This window comes from Nerophis lumbriciformis, linkage group LG02 (assembly GCF_033978685.3).
Source record: "Nerophis lumbriciformis linkage group LG02, RoL_Nlum_v2.1, whole genome shotgun sequence".
Taxonomy (NCBI): domain Eukaryota; kingdom Metazoa; phylum Chordata; class Actinopteri; order Syngnathiformes; family Syngnathidae; genus Nerophis; species Nerophis lumbriciformis.
The window spans coordinates 18739860-18745859 of NC_084549.2; positions in this window are offsets into that span (position 1 = coordinate 18739860).

Sequence of the window (6000 nt, forward strand, 5' to 3'; positions counted from 1 at the left end):
AATTCAATACATACAATTAAAACAACTTACACTTTCAGAAAGCAATTTACAATTTCAGAAAATGAAATAACAAAAGACAAAACAATTTACAATTAGACAAACCAAACTAACAAAAGACGAAGCCATTTACAGCTTCAGAAAACATATTAATGAAAGACAAAACAATTTACAGTTTTGTAAAACAAAATGTACAACAACTTACTATTAAATAAACCAAATCAACAAAGGACAAAGCAATTTTAAATTTCAGACAACAAAATAACAAGACAAAACAACTTATACTTGCAGAAAACAAAATAACAAAAGACAAAAAAAAGACAATTTTGGAAAACAAATGAACAAAAGAGGAAACCATTTACACTTACACAAACCAAATTAACAAAAGACAAATTACTTTCAAATTTCAGAAAACCAAATAAAAGACAAAACAATTTAACATTTCAGAAAAAAAAGGACAAAACAACTTAAATTTTTTTCCAAAAACCCACTAACAAAATAAGAAACAACTTACACATTTAGAAAACTAATGAACAAAAGCCAACAAAACTTAAAATATCAGAAAACACATTAACAAAAGAAGAAACAATTGACAATTTCCAGAAAACAAGAAAGGGAATGACCAAATCGGTCTGTGTACCTTTCCTTCATTCTATTTCGAATTCTTAAATGCAAATCAAAAAACACATTTCTGGCCATTTTTCTGTTTTAATTTCTGAAACAAAAGTTGAACAACTATTTAATGACAATTTTTTAAAACGACAACAGGACTCCTGCTGAACAAAGATGTTACCGTTATGCTAAAAAAAAACATGCTAAACGCCAAGGAAAAGCTCAAATACTGCTTCCAGTTCAATTTGTCATCACACAGATAACCACGCATTTTTGCATTTTGGATGAACATTTTTGTAGATTTTTGTGTTTATCTGGAAAAATAAAAATCCATAAAAGGAAAACAGCACAAAATCCAATTTTATGGCAATATTTTAATGAAAATCAACCCTTTTTTGGTTTAAAAAAAAAAATCTGCCATATATAATAAAAATCGAAAAACAGCCCTAACTGTATTTTTTGATTTGCGTTTCAGAATTGGAAATAGAATGAACGGAAAGTACACGGACCCGAATCCCTTTATATTTATAAAAATGTGTTTCATGTAATGTAAGATTGTTTTGCACTTCCAACTGAACTCCACATAAGCAAACATTTGGCGACAGAGGCAAGGAAAAACTCTGTCCTGGGAAGAAACTCAAACAGAACCCTGGCATGAGCGTACATTTAATAGGCAAGCGAATAACACTGCAACAGAATATCAAAGCTTCCATTGGTGTTTGTGTGTAAAACAACTAAAATGCACAAAAAAGATGGTGTAATTGGAGCATCTTACACCAGCACAGCGTGATACTGAGGAAACGTTCCATGGTGGGCCACACAAAGCTGGCAGCGCTTACTGACTTGCAAAAGTGTCCATCTTCATTTAGTGTGTGAACAAGAGCGAGTGTAATGAATCCTGCCTACTGTACGTCTCCCGCTCGTGTTAGGGGGATTGCAGATTTATTATGGCAGAGCAGGGTAGAGTGAAACTCCCAGAGGGGGTAAGTGTGTGTGGTGTGTGTGTGCTAACCGTGTTGCGCTGTTCTCTCCACCCTGACAGTAGAATAACACAGAACAAGATTTAAAGACTGAACCCTAACAGTTGTACGTCCACATTGCTCGCTGGGTTTGCTTCTCAGAGAAATGCTTCCAAAATATACGTTGATTGTTTATGCTCATGTAAAGTATTTGTGGTAATTCATCAGCACGGTGGTTCTTCATCTGTTATCTCGTACATTTAGTTTAAGTCCATATGGCCTTCATCAGGAAAATGACCAATGCCTTCAGGACTTTCTTTTCTTCAATCCTTAAGACTCTCTGCCTCTCCATCGCTGACTTGTTTGAATGTCATGCCACATTATGCATCCATTTTTTACGAGAGGGGCTTGATTGAGTTGTGACCCCGTGAACTTCATCTGCCTAGTCCATGTAACAACTTTTTAAGACAACTTTTACATTCGTCTGTTTTAGTGTGTCCATCCTCACTTCTCCAAAACCCAAAACCAGTGAAGTTGGTACGTTGTGTAAATGGTAAATAAAAACAGAATACAATGATTTGCAAATCCTTTTCAACCTATATTCAATTGAATAGATTGCAAAGACAAGATACTTAACGTTCAAACTGGAAAACGTTGTTATTTTTTGCAAATATTAGCTCATTTGGAATTTGATACCTGCATCATGTGGGCCCGAACTCATTTAAGATGGACTGATGCAAAGTGGAAAAGTGTTCTGTGGTCTGACGAGTCCACATTTCAAATTGTTTTTGGAAACTGTGGACGTCGTGTCCTCCGGACCAAAGAGTAAAAGAACCAATAAGTAGATTAATAATTCATTTTCTACCGCTTGTCCTTAATAATTTTGACAAAGTAATAGAATGGAAAATGACACAATATGTTACTGCAAATGTCAGCAGACTAATTAGTAGCCTTTGTGTTTGTTTACTTACTACTAAAAGACAAGTTGTCTTGTATGTTCACTATTTTATTTAAGGACAAACTTGCAATAAGAAACAGATATGTAATGTACCGTAAGATTTTTTGTTCAAAATAAAGCCAATAATGCCATTTTTTGTGGTCCCCTTTATTTAGAAAAGTATCGAAAAGTATCAAAATAAATTTTTGGTACCAGTACCGTTACCAGAATATTGGTATCGAGACAACACTATTAGGTACAATTGCATGTGAATGCTGGAAAGAAGAAGCCTTATGCTCACAGGTATCAGGCTAGCCAGATAGTGTTGGGTAACTTAAAATACTACCCTTAGGTGTACCTGCAAAATGAGCTTCAAAAGCTGCCAACAGTTAACTCTGAGAGCTCCAGTATACTTCCAAAATTAGCTAAAAAGGCTTGCATATTAATGTCAGCATGTTTACATGTTAAGAACATTAGCATGCCAACAGTTGCTTGCATCAAGTACCAAAATATATGACTCTGAGGTGCTTGCCTACAAAATTTGACAAAAAAAAGGTAGCATACTAATGTTAGCATGTTTACATGTTAAGAACTTCAGCATGCCAACAGTTGCTTGATATAGTACCAAAATATATGACTCTGAGGTGCTTGCCTACAAAATTTGACAAAAAAGATAGCATGCTAATGTTAGCATGTTTACATGTTGAGAACATTAGCATGCCAACAGTTGCATGCTATAGGACCAAAATATATGACTCTAAGGTGCTTGCCTACAAAATTTGACAAAAAAAATAGCATGCTAATGTTAGCATGTTTACATGTTGAGAACATTAGCATGCCAACAGTTGCTTGCTATAGGACCAAAATATATGACTCTAAGGTGCTTGCCTACAAAGTTTGACAAAAAAGATAGCATGCTAATGTTAGCATGTTTACATGTTGAGAACATTAGCATGCCAACAGTTGCTTGCTATAGGACCAAAATATATGACTCTAAGGTGCTTGCCTACAAAATTTGACAAAAAAGATAGCATGCTAATGTTAGCATGTTTACATGTTGAGAACATTAGCATGCCAACAGTTACATGCTATAGGACCAAAATATATGACTCTAAGGTGCTTGCCTACAAAATTTGACAAAAAAATAGCATGCTAATGTTAGCATGTTTACATGTTGAGAACATTAGCATGCCAACAGTTGCTTGCTATAGGACCAAAATATATGACTCTAAGGTGCTTGCCTACAAAATTTGACAAAAAAAAAATAGCATGCTAATGTTAGCATGTTTACATGTTAAGAACATTAGCATGTCAACAGTTGCTTGCTATAGGACCAAAATAAATGACTCTAAGGTGCTTGCCTACAAAATTTGACAAAAAAGATAGCATGTTAATGTTAGCATGTTTACATGTTAAGAACATTAGCATGCCAACAGTTGCTTGCATCAAGTACCAAAATATATGACTCTGAAGTGCTTGCCTACAAAATTTGACAAAGAAGGTAGCATGCTAATGTTAGCATGTTTACATGTTAAGAACATTAGCATGCCAACAGTTGCTTGCTATAGGACCAAAATATATGACTCTAAGGTGCTTGCCTACAAAATTTGACAAAAAAGGTAGCATGCTAATGTTAGCACGCTTATATGCTTTGAGTTTGAGTTGAGTTGAGTTTGAGTTGAGTTTGAGTTTATTTCGAACATGCAAGTATACAACATGATACATCACAATCTCCAGTTTCTCTTTTCAACATGTTCGAAAAGGAGTAGGAAGAAGCAAAGCTTATTTAATCCTACCCCTTTTCTTTTACATGACAGTTGCTAAAACTTTTGTTCACTTCCTGTTCTCAATTTATTCACAATATACTCCATAAGTAATACAATAAAATAAGTAAATAAATAATAATTGGTGAAGTAAGTTACATTTCATATGTTGAGATAAGTAAGATTATTTTGTGAGTGAAAGAATGAAAGAATGGATGAGTTAAATAAATTCAGAATGTTTATCATGGTTCTTCTTCTTTGTACTTTGTAAACACTTTAAGTTTGAAGAGTTTCTTGAAGTGGATCATATTAGTACATTGTTTGATTGCTTTGCTTAATCCATTCCATAATTTAATTCCACATACTGATATACTGAAGGTCTTAAGTGTTGTACGTGCATACAAATGTTTTAAATTACATTTCTCTCTAAGATTATATTTCTCCTCTTTTTTTGAGAAGAATTGTTGTATATTCTTGGGTAGCAGGTTATAGTTTGCTTTGTGTATAATTTTAGCTGTTTGCAAATTCACTATGTCGTAGAATTTCAGAATCTTTGATTCAATAAATAAAGGATTTGTGTGTTCTCTATATCCAACATTATGTATTATTCTAACTGATCTTTTTTGTAACACCGTTAATGAATGAAGTGTACTTTTGTAATTATTTCCCCATATTTCTGCACAATAACTCAGATATGGTAACACTAGTGAGCAGTAGAGAATATGAAGTGATTTTTTGTCTAGAACATGTTTTGCTTTATTCATTATTGACGTGTTTCTTGCTACTTTATGTTGTATATTTTTTACGTGAGATTTCCAGTTCAATTTATCATCAATCATTATACCTAGAAATTTGGTTTCATTTACTCTTTCAATTTCTATTCCGTCTATTTGTATTTGTGTTTGATTTTCTCTTCTACTGTTACCAAATAGCATTATTTTAGTTTTACTGAGATTCAACGATAGTCTGTTTTTGTCAAACCATCTTTTTAATTTGTTAATTTCTTCTGTTATTATTTGTAGTATCTTCTGTGTATTCTCTCCTGAACAAAACGCTGTTGTATCATCCGCAAATAATACTAACTTTAAACAGCAAACATGACAAAATATCTGACTCTGGGGTGTATACCTAGAAATGAACTAAAATAGACAGACAAAAAACGTTAGCAAGGAGCATTTTCACTATGGAATGGTTGAAATCGGTTGGGAAATGTGGACGTTTGCCTATTAATCTGGAATGGGGAAAAAGTTTTGGAAAATGTGGAATTCTTCGAAATCTGGGAATTTCGGGGGGAATAAAAAAAAACGCTAGCATGCGTGTCATGAACATTTTGATAGAGAAATGTTTAGATCGGATGAAAAATGTGGGCGGAGAATGCAGACAAAAATAATTACAATATACTAAAAAGTATTTATTCATGTTTTTATTTTAAATCTGCATGGAAGTGTAGCCATGCCCTGCCATACCTAAACTACACTACAGTGTGTTGAAGCAATGTTAATGTGGGTTTAAACACATTATAATTTGTGAAAAAACTCAGGGGCGGGATATAAAAACATATAAAAAAACAACAACTGTGTAGTTGTGTAATTAATTACACAAATCTGTGTACTTGTGTTCAGATTTGTGTGTCTGTATTTAGATTTGTGTATGTGCACTGTAAGAAAGAAAACCTTTGTTGCTATTGAGTGATATACATATTTTGCACCATTTCCATATTACTAATCCTACC